General features: G+C 41.0%; 1 long non-coding RNA gene across 1 annotated transcript; it reads right to left on the bottom strand.

Annotated features, from left to right (window-relative positions):
- Positions 1–2,299: 2,299 nt before the first annotated feature.
- On the bottom strand, positions 2,300–21,587 carry LOC308651027. Its single transcript, XR_014022466.1, has 3 exons — positions 21,366–21,587; positions 11,488–11,776; positions 2,300–4,944 (listed from the first exon to the last, which is right to left on the bottom strand). It is a non-coding gene; the product is annotated as an uncharacterized lncRNA (long non-coding RNA).
- Between the last annotated feature and the right edge of the window lie 2,499 nt (positions 21,588–24,086).

Here is a 24,086-nt window from a genome sequence, read left to right on the forward strand (position 1 = left end):
GAGGGAGATGGGACCACATGCTCCTCAGGGGAGGGACTGAAGAATTGCTTAGCGAGAGTGGGCCTTCTCCCTCCAGGTGAACTGAGTTTTGCTCAGTTTAGTAAACTTACAGGGAAGTTCAAAGTGGAGGAGAGAAGACACTGAGAACAAATGTCTCATGCTAGGCAATTTTGCCCTGAATGAAGGAACAGTAGAACTATTGCTTTTCCTTCCTGGATGGATCTACCTCTGGAGTTTGGTCCCCTTTGGGTGGTTCTGCTAATAGAAAAGTGTTCACGGCCACCTGCCCAGGAGGTTTCCTAGGAATTTGTTGAGCAAATTTCTTTGATGCCTGGGATTTGATGTTTGCCAAGAGTCCCTCTGAACAAATCCCTACAAGCTGAATTTGAAAACAAAATTCTCAGGGTCAGCAGGCCCTGCTAATTGCTTCTTTCTCTACCAGACTGACAGGAGAACATGCTAACTCTTCACTCACAAACACAGGCCCTATGGTGGGGGGGGGGGGCAGAGGGGGCTGGGTAGCCTTCGTGCTCTTGCTTTGAGAGGATTTCTGGAGAGTACCAAGGAAGAATCTTCTCCAGCCAGGAGGAGAAAGGCAAGAGGTTGACCTCTCAGGTGCTTCTTTGTTAATTCCATTTCTCTCCTTCTTGGTGCCCCTGCTCCTCTTTTTTCCTCCCCCTCTCACTCCCCATCCTGGGCAAATGGATTAAGGAGGAGGAAGGAATAGGTTAGGCCTGAGAAATCCATTCTTATTTCTTTTTTCTCTCTATAGAGAACTCCAAACTTTCTCCATGAAAATGCATAAGAAATTACATGCACCTGTGGGCTGCTGGGGTCACTCAGTTTCAAAACTCAGCCCAGCCCAGAATGCATCAGCTAGGTGAAGTGACTATCCCTGGAGTATAGTCCCCAGAAACCCATCTTGTTTTTTTTTTGTTTTGATACTAGGGATTGAACCTTAGCTAGGGACACTTAACCACTGAGCCACATCCCCAGCCCTTTTAAATCTTTTATCTAAAGACAGGGTCACTGAGTTGCTCAGTACCTTGCTGAGTTGCTGAGGCTGGCTTTGAACTCATGATCCTCTTGCCTAGGACTCCCAAGCCACTGGGATTACAGGCATGCACCACCGTGCCTGGCACCTGCCCTGTGTTAAGGCAGAGCTAGAGTTCACATAATGCTGCTGTCCTGTTTCTCACCTAAATGTGCAAAAGCTGGAGGAGTTGAGTATCAAGAAATTAGGTGGAAAAAAAGGCTTAGCCCTTCCAGAAGTGAATATTCACAACTTGGCAGATCTAACTCACTCCTGAATTTTTTTAAATTAAAAATTTTATCTGGGTTCAGTGGTGCATGCCAGCTACTTGTCAGGAGACTGAGGCAGGAGGATCTTGAGGCCAGCCTCGGCAAGTTGGAGAGACTTTGTCTCAAAAATAAAAAAAGTGCTGGGGATGTAACTCAGTGGTAGAGCACTTGCCTAGCATTGTGTGAATCCCTGGGTTCAGTCCCCAGCACCAAAAAAAAAAAAAAAAAAAAAAAAAAGAAAGAAAGAAAAGAAAGAAAGAAAGAAAGAAAAAGAAAAAAAATCATAAAATATTCCCGCCTAACAAAACATTGGAAAATGATTAATTAGATTAAGAAAAGAAAAAAATCCACCCAGAATTGCTTTATCCTGTTACTGCTTCTCTTAGCATTCTGAAAAGGTTTTAGAAAGCACTGAAACCTAAGTGAAGCAAAAACTACTCTTTGAAAATGAAATTAGGAAAAATCATCGGGGTCAGCCTTTCAGAGAAATGGCCCAAACCTTAACTGCCATTCCTGAGATAATGAGATGGGGTGTGGCCCCTCCCTGAGATGTTGCTTGTGAACCAAATGCAAACTAGGGACTCTACGGAGGGTGATGAAGAACACAGATGTGATTGGAGCCCCAAAGAAATGGACTGATTTTTCTTTTCTCCAAGCAGAACATGGGGAGATATGAATATCCCTGTGGATTACAGAATCCTGTGGGTTTTTCTTGAGGTTAATTTAACACTTCTTGGATCCTGCCAAGAGAATGTTCCCTGTGAAGAAGAGGGCAGCTGAGATTCAAGAATCAGAATACAGTTTGGAAATGAGAAGAGTTAGGAATCAAATAGCTAGGACAGACAACTGGGGAAATCTGAATATGAAAGATGTAAGAGTCACGGGATGGGGCTGGAGATGTGGCTCAGCGGTAGCCCGGGTTCGATCCTCAGCACCACATACAAACAAAGATGTTGTGTCCGCCGAAAACTAAAAAATAAAATATTAAAAAAAAAAGAGTCATGGGATATGGTTTGACTGGGTTCCCTTCAGAGTCCAGGTTTTGCCAACATGACAGTGAGCCCTTTAAGAGATGATTCAGTCATATGGGCTCCTTCCTTGTTAATGGGCTTAAAGGCTTTATTAAAGAGACTTCACAGAGAATATGTTCTGCCACTCTACCATTTATCGAGGACCCAGCATTTGCTGCATCTGTACCCCCAGAACTGTGAGAAATAAAGCTCAGGGTTTTGTTCATTTGTTGTATATGTGCAGTGCTGGGGATGGAACCCAGGGCCTCGTGCATGCTAGGCAAGTACTCTACAACTAAAGCTACACTCCCAGCACAAGGTTCTGTTCTTTATAAATTATTCGGTCTGGAATATTCAGTTATCGTTGTACAAAACAGTCTAAGACAACAGAGTTGTTGTCAATTTTATTAGGACTGATAAGGGTATTGGAGTTATGTAATGGATTTTTCTTAATCTCTAGGAGGGGGAGGAGAGGATGTGGGGGAAGAGAGGAGAAAGCAAATATGGCAAAGGTGGCCTGCTGAATCGAGATGTATGCAGCTGCCATCTCACTAGTCTAACTTTTCTGTGTGTTAGAATTTTCATTAAATTGTTAGGAGTGGAGAAGAAAAGATGGGGGGTGGGAGAACATCCAGGGAAGTAAGAGGAGTCAGCCAGGAAAGAACTCAGAAAAAAAAATGAAATAATTTTCAAAGAAAGTTGGAAAAAAAAAGGCTCCGAAAGTGGGAAAAATGGGAGACACTAGAGCAAGCATCCAGAGAAAGTGGAGGGGAGCACAGGCTTCCATCTGTGCCCTTCATTCAGTTCCCTTGGGGCAGAGGAAATTCTGATGAAGCAAAAAACCAAAAACCTCAATGAAATCACCGAGTTTCTGTTTTTACTTTTACATGAAACATGAGAGGAAACCCAAACTTATTTTATGGGAATACTAATTTTGTAATGCATTTGCCAAGATACACACCCTGCCCATGGCTGAGGGCCCAGGGTAGGGCATCTGGCCTCATCAGCCCAGAATAGGATATCTGGCTCTGAGACCTGCCAGTCCATCAGGTATACTGTGCATTGACTGCTGTTGCTTGAACGTTGTCATACTCAGGGCTGTGATCATTTTACAGATAAGAGGGACAGAAAGCTGCCCCTGATGAGAACGTGAAGCAGGGCCAGGGTGTGGCTCAGTAGTAGAGCACCTGCTTAGTGTACAGGAGGCTTTGAGTCACTCTCCAGCTCTGCAAAAATAAGAGGAAAACAACAACAACATAAAAAAAAAGCAGAAGACTGGTCAAGAGAGATGAGTGGGGAGAGGTGAAGCTGAAGGACCCTAAAGCTCATAACGCAGAGAGGAACCTCCCTTCCTGTCCCACCCTGTCCCCTGAGACTCCATCTGTTGAGCCCCATTTCCTGCTCTTTGAATTCATAACTCAAGATTGCCTACTGTGTCCTGTAACACCCACTGACCACCCTAACCTCTTTGACCTGAGTTGGTTCCCATGGACACCTCTTCCCTGTAACCCAAATGGCCTTGGGTGGAGTAACATCTTGTCCTTACCTGTGGGGCAGCCCAGCCACCAGGTCCCTGGGCTGCCCAGCACCTAGACAGTACCAGCAGGATGTCTGGACCCATCTATACCTGTCCACATTCTCCTCTGCATATACTGAAACTGTTTTTTTCTTGACTCTCATTCTAGCCTCAGGGCAATTCCTGACACCATGGAGTGAACACCCAAAGACACCTCCAACTTCGACTGGGCCCTGGGATCTCTCTCTCCTTTCTATCAGCAATATGTTACCTATCCTTGCTGACATCCTTTTTGTTTCCTGCCCAGCTCTTCCACTTGCTCAAGTTACCTCCTACCTCCTGCCTCTCTCTCCTCTGCAGTAATAACAGCCTATGTCCACTGACTGCTTATTGTGGGCCAGCCACGGTCATAGGCGCTTTCCACGAATGTACTCCTTTAATCCTCCGGACACCTATGAAGCAGATCCTATTATTATCAGCCCCACTTTACAGATGAGAAAGCTGAGGCATGGAGACAAAGTTTCTCATCCAATGTCACAAAGTAGCCATAATGAGATTCCAACCAGGCAGTCTGGCTCCAGAGTCAACATCCTTAACCTCTTATTAGTTTTGATATTAAAAGCCAGCAGTACTCAGCAGCCTCAATAAGAGAGCAGAGAAAACTCTTTATTCTTTAGAAAAGAACAAGACAAACTATTCTTTTTGAAAGCATGGTTGTAAAAGGAGTGATTGTTCTCTAGTTCTAGTGCTTAGCACAAATCATTGCCTCCTAGGTCACCAAGCAGAGGGAATCAAGTGTGAATTCTTCCGACTCCTCCCACCTGCAGACTTCTCCATCTGGCCAGCCCTTCCTTCCTCCAGTCTCAGAGAGGTGGGTGTTCTTTTCACATTAGCTCTTGGCCAGAGTCACCCCTGACTGTTTCTGGAGATTGTCTCATGTCTTAGTTTGTTTTCTGTTGTTATAACAATTTTGTTATAACAAAATACTTGAGACTGAGTACTTTACAAAGAAAAGAGGTTACTTAGCTTATAGTTTTAGAAGTCCAAGAGCATGATGCTGGCTTCTTCTTGGCTCTGGTGAAGACATGGTAGATGGTATCACAATGGCAGGAGCCCCTACAAGAGGGAGAAATAATAAGACAGGACACCAGAGAGATATTTGAGAGGCACACTTTTTTTTTTTTCCATACTAGGGGTAGAACTGGGGTTCTCTGCCATTTCTTTTTGAGACAGGGTGTCACTAAGTTGCCAGGCTGGCCTTGAACCTGTGATCTTCCTGGCTCAGTCTTCTGAGTTGTTGGGATTATAGGCATGAACAGCAGTGCTGGCTTTCATTCTTTCTTCTTTTTAATTTAATTTATTTCATTCACTCATTTTGCAGTGGTGGGGATTGAACCCAGGGCCTGGTACATGTTAGGCAAGTGCTCTACCACTAAGCTACACCCCCATCCAAATTTCTGAGATATATACATATATTATATATTAATATTAATATATATTAAAATAAATGTTTGTTCTTTCTTTTTGAGGCAATTTCACAATGTTGCCCAGGCAGGCTATGAACTCCTGAGCTCATGTGATCCTCCTGCCTCAGCCTTCTGAATAGCTGGGACTATGGGGACACGCCACAGCTTGGCTAGACTTATTCTCTCATAACAACTCACTCTCTTAGGGACTACTTAGAATCCCTAATCCCTTCTGAGGCCAGTACCTCCAATGACCTAATTACTTGCTCTAAGCCCCACCCCTTAAAGGTTCCACCACCTCTCAATACTGCCACGCTGAGGGAGAGAATGCCCTCACACTATCTTCCTCTTTTCTCTCCTCCCTACCAGCTTACTTGCAAGGACAAGCTCCTCTGCAGAACAGTTTCTAATGATTGTCTTCACTTTCTTACTACCTGTTAACTCCTTTAAGAATCCAATTGCATTTTAGATTATAGACAAAACATTAAGTTATACAAAATTTGAACACCACAGTAATATATAATATGTAAAATTAAAAACATAACAACTGTCAAGGGTTTGGTGCACAGGGCTGGGAGCCTGGCTCAGTGATAGAGCACTTGCCTAACATTTACAAAGTACTGGGTTCAACCTCAGGCACTGCCAAAAAAAAAAAAAAGATTTTGGTACATGCTGTTTGTCTAAATTTTTAAAAAATATGTGTATAAGCAGCAGATATGTTGGTACATACCTGTAATTCCAAAGACTTTGGAGGCTGAGTTGGAGGATCATAGGGTTGAGGCCAGGCTCAACCATGTCACAAGCCCCTAAGCAACTTAGTGAGACTCTGTCTCAACATAAAAAATGAAAAGAGCTGGGGATATAGCTCAGTAGAAAGCACCCCCGAGTTTAATCCCCGGTAGTCACCCCTGAAAATATACTACACACAATACACTGTGTATAGAAAGGCTATAAATTACTGACAACACAAAATGCTCGTGAGGATCTAGAGAAATTTGATTATACATTGCTGGTAGGAATGTAAAATGATATGGCCAGTCTGGAAAAGAGGATGGCTATTTCTTACAACATTGAATATGAAAAATTACCCATATGGGCTGGGGATGTGGCTCAAGCAGTAGCGCGCTCGCCTGGCATGCATGTGGCCCGGGTTCGATCCTCAGTACCACCTACAAACAAAGGTGTTGTGTCCGCCAAAAACTAAAAAATAAAAAAAAAATTTTTTAATTAAAAAAAAAGAAAAGAAAAATTACCATGTAATATAGTGAGTACACTCTTGGACATCTAAAACCCAGAGGAAGAGTAACATATGCTTGCACATATAAAAAGATTCATGACTATTCATAGTAGCTCTATTCATAATTGCCACAAACTGGAAACAACAAATGTTCTTCAATGGTGAAAGGCTAACTAAATAATGGTATGTCTATACCATGGAATACTACTCATCAATAAAAAGGAAGAAATATGGGTGGATACACACAACAATCTGGATGTATCTCCAGAGAATTACACTGAAAAATAAAAGGCCAATCACAAAATGGTATATACTGTGTAATTCCATTTAGATTATTCTTTTTTTTTTTACACAATACTTTTAGTTTGTTTGTTTATTTATTTATTTAATGCAGTGTTGAGGATCAAACCTAGTGCCTGACACATGCTAGGCAAGCACTCTACCATTGAGCCCCAACCCCAGCCTTAAATTACTCTTGAAATGATAAATTTATAGAAAAGGAAAAAAAAAAAAGATTGGGGTCAGGTTGAAGGGAGTGAAGGGGTGACCATGGCCATAAAAATGTAGCACAAGGGATGTGTGTGATGGAACTGTTTTGCACCTTGGCGTGGTGGCGGTCATATGAATCTACATGTGCGATTGAATTATATAGGACCTGCCAGGCATGGTGGGCTTGCCTGTAATTCCCAGCTACTCAGAAGGCCGAGGCAGGAGGATTGTAACTTTGAGGTAGTCTGGGTAATTTACCAAGGCCTTGTCTCAAAATTTAAAAATTTAATAAAGACTGGGAATGTAGCTTGGTGTTATATCGTTTTGCTATCATGGGTGAGGCCCTGAATTCAGTCCCTGGTACAAAAAAAAAAAAAAAAAAAGTCATGTAGAACTAAATAAATATACAAATGAGTGTGTATAAATTGATGATATCTGAATAAGGCTGATGGATTATATCAATGTCAATTTCCTGGTGGTGACATTGTATTTGGTGAAAGGTACACAGGATTTCTCTATATTCTTTCTTTTTTCAGTAAGTTCTATTGAGCTGTATAATTCATATATCCCAAGATTTACTCTATTAGCATGTACAACTCAGTGGCTTTAAATGTATTTGCTGAGCTGAGAAACCTCACCCATTAATTGTAGAATATTTTTATGATCTCAGGAAGAAACCCTGCACCTATCAGCACTCACTCCCGTTCCACTTTCCATCCAGCCCTTGGTAACCATTGATCTACTCTCATCTCTGCGGATTTGTCTATTCTAGATATTTCATATAAACCCAATCACACAATATGTGTCCTTTTGTGTCTGTCTGGTTTCTTTCATTCAACATAAAGGTTTTCAAGATTGCAGTTTTCTGTGTTGTAGTATTATCAGTACTTCATTTCTACTTATGACTAAATGATATCTCATTACATGGAAATCACTGCATATTTTGTTTATCCATTCATAAGTTGATGGACATTTGGGTAGTCTCTACGTCTTGGTTATTATGCACAATGGTGCTATGAACATTTATGTACACATTTTTCTGTGACCATGTTTTAAATTCTCTTAGGTATATACCTGGAGTAAAATTGCCAAGCGATATTCTTAACTTTTTGAATTGCTAAGCTATTTTTCTTTCTTTCTTTTCTTTCTTTTGGTACTGGGGATTGAAGCCAGGGGTGCTTAACTGCTGATCAACATCCCTAGCCCTTTCTATTTTTTTAATTTAGAGACAGGGTCTGGCTAAATTGCTTAGGGCCTTTCTAAGTTGCTGAGGCTAGCTTTGAACTCAGGATTCTCCTACCTCAGCCTCTGAAGCTGCTGGAATTACAGGTGTGCACTATCTGCCAAGCTATTTTGCAAAAGGGCTGCACAATCTAGCACTTCCATCAGCAGTGGATGAGGGTCCTGATGTCTCCATGTTCTCACCAACATTTGTTTTTATCTGTTTTCTCTATTATAGCCATCTAATTCTAGTGGGTGTGAAATTGCCTCACTGTGATTCTGTATTAATAATTTCTTCAATTGCATGTAAATCTATCATCTCAAAATAAAAAGTTAAAAATACCTATGCTAATGTGAACCATATTTGTATTATTTTACAGCTTTTTTAAAACTTAGAATAGTTGGACATTTTTGCATGTTAGTATGTGCTATAGTTTGGATATTAAATGTCTCACAAAGAGCTCACTGTAGTGCTCTTGGGAGGTGATAGAAGCTTTAAGATATCGGGCCTAGTTATAAGCATTCTGGTCATAGGGGACATGCCTTTCCTTGAGGGGATACTGGCGATTGAACCCAAATCCCCACTACTGAGCCACATCCCCACTACTTTTTGTTTGTTTGCTTAACATATATATTTTATCTAGAGACAAGGTCTCACTGAGTTTCTTAGGGTCTTACTAAGTTGCTGAAGCTGGCTTTGAACTTGTGGACCTTTCATCTTTTCTCTTTTGCTTCCTGGCCACAAGGTGAGTGGCTTTGCTTTGCCACATGCTTCCACCATGATGTGCTGCCATGATTGAAAAGCAATGGGTCTATCCAGTCATGGTCTGGAAGCTTCAAAACTGTGAGTTAAAATAATTTTTTTTCTTTCTCTCTCTCTCTTTCTTCCCTCCTTCCTTTCTTTCTTTCCTTCCTTCCTTCCTTCCTTCCTTCCTTCCTTCCTTCTTTCTTTCTGTACAGGAAATTGAGCCCAGGGGTGCTTAAACCACTAATCCACATCCCCAGCCTTTTTTTGTATTTTATTTAGAGCCAAGGTCTTGCTGAGTTGCTTAGGGCCTCCCTAAGTTGCTGAGGCTGGCTTTTAATTCACGATCCTCCTGCCCCAGCCTCCTGAGTTGCTGGGATTATAGACTAGTGTCACTGTATCTGGCTTGAATCTTTTTCTTTGTGAAGAATTTTCTTTCTCCAACCTTCATTCCTGTCCCCTGTGCTTGCTCTGCTTGTCCTTTTTTAATTTTTTTACTTTAGCTCCCTGGTTCCAGGTACATTTGGGCATCCAGTAGAGCATGCAGAGATCACAGTGTGTTACCAGTGCATGTACCAGGTTCCCCCACTAGATCCAGGTGGCCCTTGGTCAGCATCCTCCACAATGCCCAGCATACAGCAGCCATGTCGGAATGTTTGTTAAATGAAAGCATGAGCATATAGAAAGCAAGCACCCAGTGAAGCAGTGTGTGTGTGTGTGTGTGTGTGTGTGTGTGTGTGTGTTGGTACACATTTCTCACAGGCCTACAAATCAGGAGGCTTAGGCAGGAGGATTGCAAGTTGAAGGTCAGGCTCAGCAACTTAGGGAGATCCTGTCTCAAAATAAAAAAAAATAAAAAGATCAAGGATATACCTGAGTGGTAGAATGACCCTGGGTTAAATTCCAAGTACCATAATTAAAAAGAGAAAAGAAAAGAAAGAAAGAACGCACCTAGTGACTCCCCATCGAGAGCTGCAGTGCAGTAGGATAGTGAGGAGCTTCACGTGAAAGTGAAGGGGAGAGGTGGCCTCACAGCGGCTATTTTGTGGTCTAATGGAAACTGCTGTGTGAGCTACAGAAAGAGGAAAAGCTGGAAAGGAAGAAGGAAGAAAGATCCCTTGAGCTATTGGCTGGAGGACTCAGAGCGCCTCTCACAGCTGCCCAGGGGTGAAGAGGGAAAGGAAATAGTAGTGGGGATGTGGCTCAAGCAGAAATGTGCTCGCCTGGCATGCGCAGGGCGCTGGGTTTGATCCTCAGCACCACATAAAAATTAAAAAAAAAAAAAAAAAAAAAAGATGTTGTGTCCACTGAAAACTAAAAAAAAAAAAAAAAGTTCAAGGAGAACTCAGTCTGTCTCTCTGTGCCTCCTTTGCTAAATTCAGCACCTAAATGCTAAATTCCGAAGCCTTTTATTTACTAAAAAGATGTTCAGGACCAACTTCCTCAAACACTTGGCACTTCTTTCCTCCTGGAGTAGAATGAAAATCCCTCAGAGCAAAGATTAGATAATAGCTTTACTGTGTCCATGGGAACTTCCCTCTCTGGGAATAATGCCTCTTCCCAATTACATGAGTATTTTCAGTGCTTGCCTCTTTGGAAAAGTTCAAGTGCAATCCATGTAAGTATAGTCTTTCTAATTATAAACTTATATTTGGGTAAAAGTTCTTCTGTAGCAGAGTGAAAATTATAGAGCTCAAACATAGAGAGTTGCCCAGAAGAAAGTTTGAATTTACCAGAAAAAGTGGGGTGAATATCATTAGTTTCTTTTACTTTTATCTATCTATCTATCTATCTATCTATCTATCTATCTATCTATCTATCTATTGTACTAGGGATTGAACCCAGGGGTGCTTATCCACTGAGCCACATCCCCACTACTTTTTGTTTGTTTGCTTAACATATATATTTTATCTAGAGACAGGGTCTCACTGAGTTGCTTAGGGTCTCACTAAGTTGCTGAAGCTGGCTTTGAACTTGTGATCCTCCTGCCTCAGCCTCCAGAGCTGCTGAGATTACAGTTGTGTGCCCCCATACCTGGCTTGCTTTTATCTATTTCATATATAATTTATAATGATCTTCTCATTTTCCTTTTTTTTTTTTTTTTTGGTACCAAGGATTAAACCCAGAAGCACTCAACCACTGAGCCACATCCCCAGCCCATTTTTATATTTTACTTAGAGACAGGGTCTCACTGAGTTGCTTACGGCCTTGCTAAATTGCTGAGGCTGGCTTTGAACTCATGATCCTCCTGCCTGAGCCTCCCAAGCCACTGGAGTTACAGGACTGTCTCCTTTTTGTAATAAAAAAAGAACAGTACATTTGTTCAAACCATAAGAATTGCTGATCAGTACAGTAAAGGTTAGAAAAAGGAAAGGTGGGGAGCTGAGGCCACCTTACTCAGATTGGAGGCTTACAAGACAAGGGAATGAGTGTGTTTGTCTTCCATGCTGCACAACAAATTGCCATAAACTTGGTGGCTTAAAACAACACCCACTCATTACCTCACATCCTGTGGGTGAGGAGATTGGTCATGAGCAGACTCACTCCTTGCAAAGATGTCTTCATGGTATGGGCCAGGGCTCAATTCCATATGGGTAGACCTGACTAGTGGTAGATGAGCTTCCAGATGCAGATTGTTGGCAGAATTGAGTTCCTTGATGCTGTAAGACCAGGAATCCAGTTTTTCAATGACTGTGGGCTAGGCACTGCTTTTAGCTCTAAGGGGTTGCTCACAGTTCCTTGCCAACCGGGCTTCTCCATAAGTACTCGGGCAAAATGGCAGCTTGATTCCTTGAAGCCATTAAAGGAGAAAGAGATTTAGCAAGACAGAATCTTATATAATGTTACTTAATTATAGACTGACATCCCACCATCTCGGCCATAGTTTTGATTTGTTTTTTCCGTTTTTATTTATTTATTTATTTTTTCCAGTGCTGGGTATTGAATCCAGGACCTTGCCCATGCAAATGTTCTGCCACTGGGCCACATCTCCAGTCAATCTCTGCCACATTCTATTGGTGAGAAGCAGTTACAGGTCCCACCCTCACTCATACAAACGTATGAGTACCAAGGGGTAAAGATTATGGGGACCAATTTATTTTTTCTTTCTTTTAGTTTTTTGTATCAGGGATTGAACTCAGGGGCATTCAACCACCGAGCCACATCCCCAGACCTATTTTGTATTTTACTTAGAGATACAAACTATCACTGAGTTGCTTAGTGCCTCATTGTTGCTGAGGCTGGTTTTAAACATGGGATCCTCCTGCCTCTGCCTCCCAAGCTGCTGGCATTACAGGCGTGCCCCCTATGGGGATCATTTTAGATTCTGGTCTCTTTTACAAAGAGTTCAGAAATTCTTGTGAGATCCATATCCACTTGTACATTCCAGTACATTCCTATATCTATTCTAATACTTGCACCAAAAATCATCCATTTTACATATAGATGTGCTGAGAAGTTAATGTCCCTGGAGTAGGCTTCAACCAATGATGATGGGAACCAGAGGTTTCTCCTTGCCCCTTGGGTAGGAAAACTCAAGACATGTTTTGCAGTGTCCTCCAGAGTCTCCAGCAGGACTGAGCCCCAGTTGCAGTTACGTAGCAGAAATTTACTCAATAATGTTCCTCTTTTTTTGGCTTCCTTCCCTTCCTTGTTCTACTTCCTCATTTCTAGTCTTCCTGGGATCATCTCTTTTAAAAACCAGTTGAAGCCAGGAGTGTTGGTTACACAGGAAACTGAGGCAGGAGGATAGAAAGTTCTAGGCCAGACTCTGGCAACTTAGTGTCTTAAAATAAAATAAAAAGGGTGGGGATATAGCTTAGTGATAAAGCACCCTGGGTTCAGTTTCTGGCACCCCTACCCCCAAAAAAACAAAAACAATTTCATTGTAGATTGGGGGTGTGACTCAGTGGTAGGGCACTTGCCTAGAATGTGGGAGGCCCTGGGTTTAATCCCTAGGACCATATAAATAAATGCTATAATTTTTTCTTGCATTTTTCCCCATTTATGTTTTTTTTCTTTTTGCTTTTAACTAATATGTGCTTTCTTTTTAAAAAAAATCAGTGGTTATATTCCTATTTTTAAAAATTATATAAAATTATATTGTACCCATATAATACAACCTCATTTGTCACTATTTGCTTGATGTTTCTCTCTCTCACTTGATTGTAAGTGCCACTAGAGCACAATTCAGGTGTTTTCTCATATTGAATTGACAACGCCCACCATGATGCTTGACAGTATTAGGTGCTCAGTATACATGTGTTGATTGAGTGAATAAAAACTATCTTTCTATTGTAAAGGTAGGTGTTCTCTTCCTAGAGTCCCCCAAAACAGATATCATTAGTTTTTACTTAAGCCACTTGATTCATTCAAGCCAAGGATATATTGGTTCTTAGATGATGGATTCAGGAAGGAACCAAAAGGAGTTTTGTTTTGTATCCGTGTGAAGAAAACAGCAACAAAAGCAATCAACTAATCCTTCTTCTTCTCCCACTGTTCCTCCAAGTGCTGGAGGAGAACGGGAGCCCACAGTATGAGCCAGGGAATATCAAAGCCAAAGCACATAATGGATCAGAAACATCTAACTCATACCTTAGATTTAAAAAAGAGAAATTCAGCTGGATGTGGTGGCACACACCTGTAGTCCCAGTGACTCTGGAGGCTAAGGTAGGAGGATCACAAATTTGAGGCCAGTTTCAGCCCTGTCTCAAAATAAAAAAGGACTGAGGTGATAGCTCAGTAATAAAGGACCCTGGATTCAGTCCCTAGCATTGAGAGGGAAAAAAAAGAAAGAAAGAGAGAGAGAGAGAGAGAAGAAAAAAATAAAAGAAGTAAACAGTGGATGAACAGGTGGTTGCCTCGGTTTCCCAAGCCCACCTGCCTGGAGACATATGCTGTGCTGTGCTCAATTCTACTTCAGGGTTATTTAAGCCATGCACAGGCTTGTTGTGGGAGTAAGTGAAGTTTTGGGTTAAGAGGCTCAAAGTGCCTCTGAGTCGTTACAGAAGAATAATATAAAGTGTAAATGGCCAAGGGCCTCTCTAGGACACTCCCTCATCTCTTCTCCTTCAGTTATTAGAGGATATGGCTACATGAACTTTAGATTGGTTGCTTCCAGATACAGGATGAGCCAAAAATGGGAAGTAATCTCCTTTCCAAGTGATAATGCCAACCAATCTGTTCTCTCTGGATTGAGAATTAAACCTTGCTATGACAAAAGATCCAAAGAACATTGTCAACTCAGCATTTTTGGCCAGGAATGAAGTTATTAATTCCTCAGAAGTGTAGGATCTTACAGCCTTGTAGCCTCATGTCATTAACATACCTCTCTAACTAGACCCAGTTGGGTCCAATGAGCTTCATTTCAGTGAAACTCAGAACTGATCATACTGAGGAGAGAGATGGATGGACAATAGCACCAGGGATATGATGGGATCCTCTTTATCTGAATTTGGTGACTGTAAAAGTTCTTACTCTGGGTTGTGCCTGGAAAAGATGAATACGAGGTGCAGAACAGCAGAACAGTTGACCAGGTGACCAGGCCGGTCAAAGTAGCCCCCTGGCTTCCAAGGTCATCTGGTGACTGGGGAGCCAGGCCAAGGCAGGAACTGGCTTTGTTTTGATCCTATTAAGTAAGCCTCAGTGATGCTTGGTATTTGGGAGTGGCCTCTTTTACTCATTCATTATTTCACCTTGAGGGCAGAAAGGTTCAAGGTGTAATCCCACACAGTGTTACTCACATTTGGAAAGAGAGCAGTTTTGATTTTCAGAGGACTCTGGATACTCTGGCATCTGGGTAAATATGGAGCCCCAAAGCTTCAAACAGAGCTGGCTGTCCTGTCCTGAGTTCCTGCTGTCAGATGTATGGGGGGTGGGGTCAGTTTCCCCATATTAGCTAGACTGAAAATAAAACGAAGCTTCTCCATGGGGAGAACAGCTGGGTTCTGTGATTCCACCTCTTGCTCCACCTTCTCCCACATGTAACTTTAGGCTGGATAAACACTACTGAGGGAAATTATTCCGGGAATGTGAACGTGCAGGTCCCACACCCACAGTGCGTTTCATGGACTCACCCAAGAGGTGTGTTGCATGAGTGGCATTTTGTTTCGAACAATATGAAGCTGACGATAATCCAGGGGAAGATGCCCAAATGACACTTCTCTGGATTCTCCATTTAGGAAAACACAAATAAATTTTGGTGAATGGATTCAAGCTGATCATTTCTCTACTTAGCCTATCCTTTTGTCCCTTCAAGCTGGTTTCACAAGGTTTTAAATTAAGTCAACCAATGTGGGCGGAGCATTATCTCCTGGGAACTACTCCCAGGTACCTGAAATACCATTCAAGAATGAGCAAGACACTTTCCCAAGGCCAAGGGCTTCTTTGGGCTGCAATTATACTTCACTAGGTACTGTACTGTGATCACACATGGATTTGTGGTTTAACTTGTAAACCCTGACAGGTTGTTGGTCAGGCATTAAAAATATGTGAAATCATAAAACATATGATATTTATCCTTCCCCCTTTTGTTGTAACATTATTGCCCTGGAGCTAAGGTGGCACGTATCAGAAATGTTTTACTTAGAAACTCATGTCTTGTATTGTGTGCGCATTCTCAGATTTGGGCTTTGGTAGAAATGCTAAACACACAGATGCCAATTAGGAAACTAAAATCCAGTCATTACTCAGAGATTAAATATTTCAACACACTGTCTCAAGCTATAATTAAAGGCAGTGAGCTTCGTTACTGGGAGAACAAAAACACAGAGAGGCAGACGACTATTTTTGGAATTGTTCTTATCTTCAATATAATCTATTTTGCATCTTTTCTCGTTGTTTACAGTATTTTTCAGCCTTACACATTAATCTAAATAAAATATAAAATGATGTGTTTGTGAAATGACGTAGGGAAGCAGGCAGAAGAGGTGATAAGTACAAGAGAGAGGGAAAGACCTCTTCTTACAAAAATAAAAATTAAATAATTAAAATCCATAGTATTGGCATCACATTTTGCAGGGGGTGGGGTGGGCAGTACCAGGGACTGAACTCAGGGGCACTCAACCACTGAGCCACATTCCCAGCCCTATTTTGTATTTTATTTAGAGACAGGGTCTCATGGAGTTGCCTAGGACGTCCCTAGGTTGCTGAGACTGGCTTTGAATTTGTGATCCTCCTTTGATGGGATTATGGGTATATGCCACTGTGCCTGCCCTTGGCATTACATTTTAAGTGGAAACATAGTTTAATTTTACTCTTAATTTTCTTTTTGTATTTTTCATATCTTCCAATTCAAATTACAGTTTTAAAAGTTTAAAGTACACAGACAGCCCATACATGTCTTAAGCATACACTAATGCAATTTACTATTTTTTTGAGTTAACTCTTTTTTTAAAAAAAAACCTTTATTTCTATTTATTTTTATGAGGTGCTGAGGATAGAATCCAGTGCCTCACACATGCTAAGTAAGCACTCTACCATTGAGCCACAACCCCAGGTGACAATTCACTACTAATATAAAAGTTTCAATTATTTTACAATGACTATGTACTTACATGACTTTATATATACATATGTACACATAATAGGCATTTATAAAAATAAATATTAAAAATATAAAAATAAAAATTATAAGATAATTGAAACTTTGTCGTTTATATATAAATATACATCAAAATCTGCAGATGCTTGAGTCTCTTACATAGAATGGTGTAGCATTTGCGTGTAGCCTACCACCTACAAACATCCTCTTACATACTTTAGAGAGAGAGAACTTTAATATTTATTGTTTAGTTCTCGGCGGACACAACATCTTTGTTTGTATGTGATGCTGAGGATCGAACCCGGGCCGCATGCATGCCAGGCAAGCGCGCTACCGCTTGAGCCACATCCCAAGCCCCTCTTACATACTTTAAATCACCACTAGATTACTTTAAATACCTAATACAACGTACATGCTATGTAAATTGTTGTTATGCTACATTGTTTTAAGGAATAATGACAAGAAAAAAATATATCTGTACATGACCACTACAGCTGCAGTTTTTTTTCCCCTGAATATTTTTTATCTGTAGTTGGTCGAATCTGTGGAGGCAGAATCCATGGATATGGAGAAAAAATATTTGTTGAGGAAATTAAACTTAATACCATTTCCTTTGCCAGACACAGTGGCACACAACTGTAATGCCAGCTACTTGGGAGTCTGAGGCAGGAAGATGGCAAGTTCAAGGCAGGAAGATTGCAAGTTCAAGTCCAGGCTGATCAACTTTGTAAAGTGTTTCAAATTAAAATAAAAAAGAGCTGGGGATGTAGCTCAATAGCAGAGCACTTACTTAGCATGTGTGAGCCCCTATGTTTAATCCCAAGTACAACTATATAAATAAATACATAAATAAAGTTCTATTTCCCAGTACTAAAACATTTGGTCAACTATCCTCTTATGATTTCATTTGCCTGTTTTTATATTGCTGGTTTGGCATCATCTAAATAAGTTCTTTTTTTTTTTTTTTTTGTATTGGGAATTGAACCTAGGGGCTCAACCACTGAGCCACAACCCCAGCCCTTTTTTATATTTTATTGAGAGACAGGTCCTTACTAAGTTGGCTTTGAACCTGTGATGATCTTGCCTCTGCCTCCTGAGCTGTTGGGATTACAGGCTTGCACCACTATGCCCAGTGTAAGCACATTCTTAATGGCTTTTGTTTTGGTGCTGGGGGTTGACCCCATGGGTGCTTTACTACAAAGCTATATCCCCAGTCCTTTTTTTATTTTACTTTTTTATTTTGAGACAGGGCCTCAGTAAGTTGCCCACGCTGGCTTCAAACTTTCTGAGGCTGGCCTCAAACTTGTGATCTTCTGGACTTAGCCTCCGAATCACTGGAATTCTAGGTGTGTGCCACCACACCTGTCCACTTAATGGCTTTTTTAAAAAAATGAAACATGTTAGGTAAAGTACTTAAAAGCACTCTATGTGTGTGTGACTCTGGAAATTAACAGGACTGATATTTTGAAAGAGCTGAAAACATACATATTAATACATATTTTTTATTGTTGATGGACCTTTATTTTCTTTGTATGTGGTGCTGAAAATCAAACCCAGTGACTCGAACATGCTAGCTAGGCAAGCGCTCTACCACTGAGCCACAACCCCAGCTCTTACTATGTTTTAATTTTATTTGTTTATTTTTGGTGGTGCTGGGGATCAAACCCAGGGCCTCCCTCATGTTAGGCAAGGGTTCTACCAGTGAGCTTACCCCCTACCCTAATCTTGCTATATTTTTAATGCCTAAACTGTCATGATAACAGCACAGGTGTTCCAGAGACAGTGTCAGGAAACACCACACACTTCAATAACCCCTTGTGCTGATTATAGAGAATGGGGCAGGTGAGTTGAGGTTTGGAGGAAGCTGTACTTAACACCAACTAAGACTCATCCCGGTTAATTATGCTTTCTGACAACAAGCATGATGGGAACTCATATCGAAGATAATATTAACTAATCCATAGATAATAACACAGATGCTTGCCCAAATACTTTCAAACTTATCTGTATTTGGGAGGAATATTCTTTTACTTGAGATACTTTACAAACAAACAAACAAACAAAAAAAAAAAAACTGGAGTTTTTTTTCCATCTCAGTATCCTTCTAAATTTCATTGTTTTAAGTAAGTGAAATAGAATATAGCCAGCTGTATATCCTTTTTTTTTTTAAAGGAAAGTGGCAGGTTGGTATGTTGTTGTTGTTTTTTTAAGAGAGAGAGAGAATTTTTTAATATTTATTTTTTAGTTCTCGGCGGACACAACATCTTTGTTGATATGTGGTGCTGAGGATCGAACCCGGGCCGCACGCATGCCAGGCGAGCACGCTACCGCTTGAGCCACATCCCCAGCCCTGTATATCCTTAATTAAGGATTAAGTGGGCTGATCTTCAATGATCTGAGAAATTTGATTATATTCCAGATATTAGGTGAAAGTCAATAAATACTGTTCTTTCTGTCAGGTGTGATATTAACATTAAGGTGTAATAACATGTATATTTTTAAAGGATATATACTGAAATATAGCCAGGTGAACTGGAATAATTTCTAGGATTAACAAAAACAATTCAGAGAGAGAAAAAGAGATAGTGTAATAAACTCTTGATATACTTTTTTTGGGGGGTATCAGGGATTGAACTCAGGGGTACTTGACCATTGACCCACACTCCAAGCCCTATTTTATATTCTTTATTTAGAGACAGGATCTTACTGAATTGCTAAGCATGTTGCTTTTACTGAGGCTGGCTTTGAACTTGCGATCCTCCTGCCTCAGCCTCCTGAGCCTCTGGGATTATAGGTGTGTGCCACAGCACTAGGCTCTCTTGATAATTTTTTTTAAATATTTATTTTTTAATTGGACACAATACCTTTGTTTTCTTTATTTATTTTTATGTGGTGCTGAGGATCAAACCCAGGGCCTCACACGTGCTAGGTGAGTGCTCTACCACTGAGCCACAGCCCCAGCCTTCTCTTGATAATTTTTAAATCTCAAATGAGTATGTGCAGGTTTATTGTTCTGTTATGCCTTTTTATTTTTTCAAAGTGTTGGGCTAGGGGCTCTCTATCACTAAGCTACATCTTAAACATCCCCCTCTTTTTTTTTTTTTTCTTGCTTTTCTTTTTTTTTTTTTTTTTTTGGTACCAAGGATTAAACCCAGGGGCATTTAACCACTGAACCACACCCACAGCCCTTTTATTTTTTTATTTTGAGACATGGTCTCACTTCCATTCTCCTGCCTCACTCTTTTGAGTTGCTGGAATTACAAGCACGTTCCACCAGTTGCCTTATTATCCTATATTTACATAAGTTTAAAATTTTTACATAGTAAAAAGTTTGAAAAAAACATTGAATTATAGTAATTATTTTAATAGTTTGCTTTTTTTTTCACCTGCAGAACAGGAATTTTTATTTTATTTTATTTTTTTTCAGGTACTGGGGATCAAAATTTGGGCCCTGCAGATGCTAGGCAAACGTTCATTCACTGAGCTGAGCTGCACCCCCAGCCCCAGAGCATGAATTTGATGGTGAGAATGCTGCTATATTTGGGCCTGTCTGCTGAAAAGAGTGTTTCTCTAGCTCATTAGTTGTCAAACTTGAGCTGCATTGGAGTCACCTGGAAGGCTGGTGTTTGCTAGATCCTATCCCCAGAATTTCTGATTTAATAGATCTGGTCAGGTGCCCAAGAATGTGTACTTCTAACAATCTTGGTTGATTCTGATGTGGTCCAGTTATCATACTAAGAATTACTGTTCCAGCTATGCCATCTCTTCCAAACCATCCTGCCTCATTTTGTTTTTTTGCAACCAATTCCATTCCTTTATTAAATTTTATATCAAGCATGAACTTTATCTGTTCACATGGCCCAATTTCTTATTTTACTTTATTTATTCTGTGATATACTGAGAGTCAAAATCTTGCAGATCCAACTTTTCACTGTTGGATCCTGATCTACCCAGCTTTCCAATTTTTTTTCTTCCCTTATTCCTCTGACTTCAGCCATATCAAAATATCTGCCCTCTAAGTCAGGTACGGTGGCACACAACTGTAATCCCAGTGACTCCAGCAGGATTGCAAGTTCAAGGCCAACTTCAGCAATTTAACAAGACCCTGCCTCAAAATTTAAAAAATGGGGTGGGGTGTAGGGTGTGTGTGTGTGTGTGCTAGGGATGTAGCTCAGTGATAGAGCACCCCTGGAGTCAATCCCCAGTACACCAGTACCAGAAAAAAAAAAAATCTGTCATCTAGACAAGTCATACATATTCCCACCTCAGTACCTTTGTCCATGCGTCATCCCCTAGTGGAATGCATTTGTGTGCATGCACACACACCACACACTCAGAGTAGTCAAGGTCCATCCAAATCCCTCCTTCTCCATAAAGTCCTCCTTGGCCACTAACATCCATGATGATTCTCCACCACCACCCCTGAGGTCCTCTCATTTTACATTAATTATACTCTGTCCTGTAATAACTTTTACATTATTATTCATCTTATTATGCTTTTTACTTCAAGGACTAAACTCCTTGATGTCAGGGACTATGCTTTAAACAGAACTTCTTTGCATAGTCCACAGACTTTGACCTAGAACTATGCACTCAATAGGCAATTTCATTTTCCTGAGAATAGAAGGGAAATAATTTTTTATAAAGTAAATAATGGGAGGTAGGAGGCTGGGGATGCAGTTCAGTTGTAGAGCACTTGCCCGGTATGCACAAGCCCTGGATGCAGTCCCCAGCACTACAATAAACAAATAAATAAATAAGGCGAACAATGGGGATGGAACCCATTGTTCTGTATATGTAGAAGCATGAGAGGTGAATAGAATCCTAATATCTACTTACCTCCAAGCAGTGCTATGAGAATAATTAATGTTTATGTAGGTCTTTGAGATCTTCAGATGAAAGGGGCTTTAAAAGAGTTCAGAATTATTATGATGATTCGTATGACTCTTTCAAAGCCTCCAACCAAATATTAGAGCAGCTGTCAGATTTTCTCAGACTGAGAAGAGTCCTGGGTTAAGAGGTGAACTCCCAACCCTCCTGGAGATGTCCAGGGAACCCACACTTTAAAACAGAGTTGCAGATGGTAAAAATAGGAACAAAACAAACTCTTGACTCCCTGAGCAAAAGTGAAACCAAGATACTCCCTGGAGTCCTCTGGCAGGAAGTCACTGGACTCTAGGACTGGCTGGCTGTGCCTTCTCCTCTGTTGGCCTCACTCAGGGCTTTCAGATGTCAGGACCTGCACTGCACTCACCTGGACCAGGAACTTCATGCTTCAGTTATTGCAGCTCAAAGTGATTTTTGATCTGAGTCTACAGCTTTGGGCCTGAGATCTACTTTTCATGATATCTCTCTCACTCCCTCAGAATAACTCAAGTGATCTCTTTTTTGGGGTGTGTGTGTGTGTGGTGGTACTAGGGATTGAACTCAGGGGCACTCGACCACTGAGCCACATCCCCAACCCTAGTTTATATTTTATTTAGAGACAGGGTCTCATTGAGTTGCTTAGCACCTCACCATTGTAGAGGCTGGCTTTGAATTCTCAATTCTCTTGTCTCAGCCTCCTGAACTGCTGGGATTACAGGCCATGTGCCACTGAGTCCAGTTCAAGTGATCTTGTGATCACCAGTTGAAAATCTATTGCAACACAAGTTACAGAATATTTAAGCTTAAATCTAAACTAGTTTCCATTTTATTTGATACCAAATTTCTTTTTCTTTTTATTTTCTTCCTGCTTACTGGTTTGGGTTGACTTGGATTGGTACCACTTTAACAATAATTCATTAACAATAAAAAATGTCTTCTCTGAGTCTAAAGTTATGTCTACTTACGTTACAAAGAAAGAAAAGAATTCCAATACTTTTTCAGGCCCAGGCAGACATGGATACAGTTGTAATTAAGCAGTAAATCACAAGATGCTGTTAGAGCATGCCTCAGATGGGTTGAGAAAAGTTGAATGTCCTCACCTGCTAGCACAAAATAAAAAAAAAATTAAAAAGAAAAAGAAAAGTCAGCCAAGCTTTCCCAGATGGGGCTTATACCTAGTACAATCATAAAGCCACTCCTGGTTTCTATTTCCAGGAATGAAAAACCCAGAGGACAAAGATCCAGGGTAACATTACACACCAAATGCTAATTCCCTCCTTAGCAGATCAGGTCAAACCATTCCTGGTTTGAAACGGGCAACTTTGGTTTGGCCAATGTGTGAGATTAGACATCCCCAGGCTTTGACCAGGATGAAAGTCTGCAATTCAACTATAACAGCAACAATAAAAATCACATAAAAGGACTCCATTCTTCCAGACCCTAAACTAGAAGTTATTCTTTTTTTGGCGACGGTTTTTGTGGTTTTGATTTAAGCACAAATAAAATGAACTTTTCTCTCTCTCTTTCTCTCTCTCTCTCTCTCTCTCTCTCTCTCTCTTTCTTTCTTTCTTTCTGGCATTGGGATTGGTGACTGATGGCCAGCTGGACTGATCTTTCTGCAATGGCTTGTGGTTCTTGGTGGAAACGTGAGCAAACTCAGTACAGTAAGATTTATTTCACATCAGTAGCCCTTCAAGCCCCTATATATTGTGGACCACGGGCTTCCAGAAGGCACTGGGCAGCTTGTGCTTTGTTTTCCTTTTCTTTTTCTTCTCCTTCTCCTTCTTCTTTTTCCTTTTGGTACTGGGGACACTTAACTACTGAGCCATATCCCCCGCCATTTTTATTTTAAGACAGAGTCTTGGGGCTGGGGATGTGGCTCAAGTGGTAGCGCGCTCGCCTGGCATGCATGAGGCACTAGGTTCAATTCTCAGCACCACATAAAAATAAAATAAAGATTAAAAAAAAAAGACAGAGTCTCACTAAGTTGCTTATGGCTCTGCTAAAGTGCTGAGGCTGACATCTCACTTGCTATCCTTCAGCTCCTGCCTTCCAAGTCACTGGGATTACAGGCACACCCCATCGCACCCCACCTGGCATGCACTTTGTTTTCTTATTGCTCCCATAACCCATAATAGGCATCATCAAGATCTGGTCCTAGAATTTTCTCTGCACTTCGTTGTCAGTACCTCTAGGTTTCCACCAGTTATGTTTAATTTTGATATATGAGTCTGATTGGTGCCAGATGAACTTCTTGGTTCTCTTTTTTATAATCTGGGGCTTCATGGGAAGTCTGAGGGCCACCATGATGCCACATAGGGATGGCTGCCATCTCTGCAGGCAGCACCAAGGAAGCGAGAGAGAGTGAATCTACCATCAATTAACCAAGTGCTCTGTCCTTAGAGCACCTTGCTATGGCTTCTGAGGCTCATTGGTCCTGCCCAGGAATATTGATGGTGGGTAGCCCTTGATTCCTAACTCAGGCTTCAGTAAAACAAGAAAACAAGCACAGGAGGAGGCCCTGATTCTCAATCTCTAGCTGCCTTTTCAGAATATGCTTCTATGAAGAAAGAGGTCTGTCTCCTGAACAAATGAATGATAGTTTGATGATTCCGCCTCCCCAAACACCTCTCGCAGCACACATGGTGTGAGGCTCAGCTGTGTTAGGGACCAGTAAGCAGGAAGAGGGGGTGC

This window comes from Spermophilus citellus (genome assembly GCF_964194105.1).
Source record: "Spermophilus citellus genome assembly, chromosome: 6".
Lineage (NCBI taxonomy): Eukaryota > Metazoa > Chordata > Mammalia > Rodentia > Sciuridae > Spermophilus > Spermophilus citellus.